The 2,266-nt window shown below is 44.5% G+C and overlaps 1 non-coding gene across 1 annotated transcript; it reads right to left on the minus strand.

The window, feature by feature from the left end:
- Nucleotides 1–1,148: 1,148 nt before the first annotated feature.
- LOC120276622 lies at nt 1,149–1,255 on the minus strand. Its single transcript, XR_005541333.1, has one exon. It is a non-coding gene; the product is annotated as a small nucleolar RNA R71 (small nucleolar RNA).
- Nucleotides 1,256–2,266: the final 1,011 nt, after the last annotated feature.

A 2,266-nucleotide genomic window follows, 5' to 3' on the forward strand; every position in this document is an offset into this window, starting at 1 on the left:
AGAAGGTTGGTAGGGGAGCTTCGATCGAGGCGTATCCTATACCGGACGAAGGAATCTTTGGACGACGAGTAGAGGACTCTCCAAAAGACCATCGACACGACCATCGAGGGGGTTTTTTTATGGATTCATTGCTTTTACATTCGATTTCTTTGATTGTATTAAGCTCCATGGAGAGCTAAACCCCTAGTGGGTACTTGGATGATTGTGAACCCTAGGATGTATTCGTTTCATTGAACTTCTTTATTATGCATTCAATAAATTGATGTTTATTTTGAGTTCCAACCTTGAATGCTTGATTGTATGAACATTTCCCCTAGAGTGACACTAGGGTCGAGAGTTCTTGTTGCTAACCTTGTGAGTGAGTGACACACCACGAGCGTTAGACAAAGCTAGGTTGGAGAGGGTTGAGAGGGTGAGTCGAGAGGTACAGGAGCATCCCCTTTCCCCTCCGGCGTGATAGATTCTACCTCCGTTCCTTGAGTTCTTTGCGGCCATAATAGAGTGAGTGGTCTAAGGGATGAACCTCCGCTGCGGCCTAGTTGCGCGTGCAATGGAGTGAAGCGTTGAGAGGATCTTAGTATCTAGGGCTTAATTGTGGCTAGGGACCTTCCGCCTGGACCAAAGGATTAGGTCTATATTTAGGAAGAGATTTATCACTTGGAATCCCTAGAGTTCATTGCAACTCTATGCGAGTGCGAGATGTTGAGATTGTTCGATTTCTCCTCCGGGACATGTATAGAGTTAGGCATAGTTGACCTTAGATTTGGGACTATGTATGTAAGGATTTCCACGACTCACCATTGCATTGATTAGGAAAATCTACTTTTGCTCTTTCACTTGTTGATTTTATTGTTGAGAATTGAATCAATTTCACACCTATCATAATTGATCTTCCACATAGCTAAGAATCAAATTAAGTATTTTCACTCCCTACTCCCTGTGGATTCGACCCCGCTCACCCGGGATTATTACTTCGACAAGCCCGTGCACTTGCGGGATATAAGCTAGGGGAACTTGTCACCTTATCATTTTCCTTAAAGGGCAGAGCAAAGCAGTGGCTACATTCATTACTTAGAGCCATGATTACCACATGAGAAGAGATGGTAGAAGCTTTTCTTGCTCGTTATTTCCCGCCCGAAAAATCTGCAAAGCTTACGAATGAGATCTCATCCTTTGTACAGTTGGAATTGGAGTCTCTGTTTGAGACGTGGGAAAGGTTCAAGGAGCTCCTGAGAAAGTGCCCGCAACATGGATTTCTGGAGTGGATGATTGTTCAGACCTTTTACAACAATTTAAATCTTAGTACAAGGCAACTCTTGTATGCAGCAGCAGGAGGTACCTTAGGTAGCAAGACCCCCGGTGAGGCCCATCAACTAATTGAAGAAATGGAGCTAAACAACTACCAATGGAATGCTAGAGAGAAGAAAAAGGTGGCCGGTCTACATGAGATAGATGCAGTAACTTCGTTGGCGGCTCAAGTGGAATCATTGAGTAAGAAGTTAGGTCTCCTAACTTCAAATAGAGCGGCGGCCGTGACTACTAACACCGGGTGTGGTGGAGGACATGCTCCCTCTGATTGCCCGATCTCTATTGGTGATGCATCTTCGGTTGAGAAAGTCGATTTTGTGGGTAATGGCATGAGGAATCAAGGAAATCCATACAACAATACCTACAATCCGGGTTGGAAGAATCATCCCAATTTTTCGTGGAGCAACCAAGTCCACAAAAGGCCATAGGGTCATCGGGTTTCAAACAACAATAGCAAGCCCCAAACATGGAAAACAGAGTTTCAGGTTTGGAGACCCGGATGAACGATTTGCAGAAGGCCTTAACTAGGTTTGTGCAATCATCTGATACAAGGTTCCAAACAGTTGAGGCTACACTTCGCAACCACACCACCTCTTTGCATAATCTTGAAAATCAAGTAGGGCAGATTACGAAGTCCTTATCGGATAGGCCACAAGGAAGCTTGCCGAGTAACACAGAGACCAATCCTAGAGAGCATGTGAAGGCGACCACTTTGAGAAGTGGTCATGAGGTTGAGGGTAAGCTTCCTAGTGAGACGCCAAATGAACACGCACTTGAGGTTATAGAGATTGAAAAGGGAGCAAAACAAGAGGAAGTTAGAGGAGAGTGCTTCAATGATTTTAGATGCATCTTGCTCGACAGTTTTACAAAAGAACATGCCAAACAAGAAGAAAGACCCGGGAAGCTTCATCATTCCATGTAATATTGGCAATCAAGGTGAAGAAATGGCATTGGCGGA

The sequence above is a fragment of the Dioscorea cayenensis genome, chromosome 14 (assembly GCF_009730915.1).
Source record: "Dioscorea cayenensis subsp. rotundata cultivar TDr96_F1 chromosome 14, TDr96_F1_v2_PseudoChromosome.rev07_lg8_w22 25.fasta, whole genome shotgun sequence".
NCBI lineage: Eukaryota > Viridiplantae > Streptophyta > Magnoliopsida > Dioscoreales > Dioscoreaceae > Dioscorea > Dioscorea cayenensis.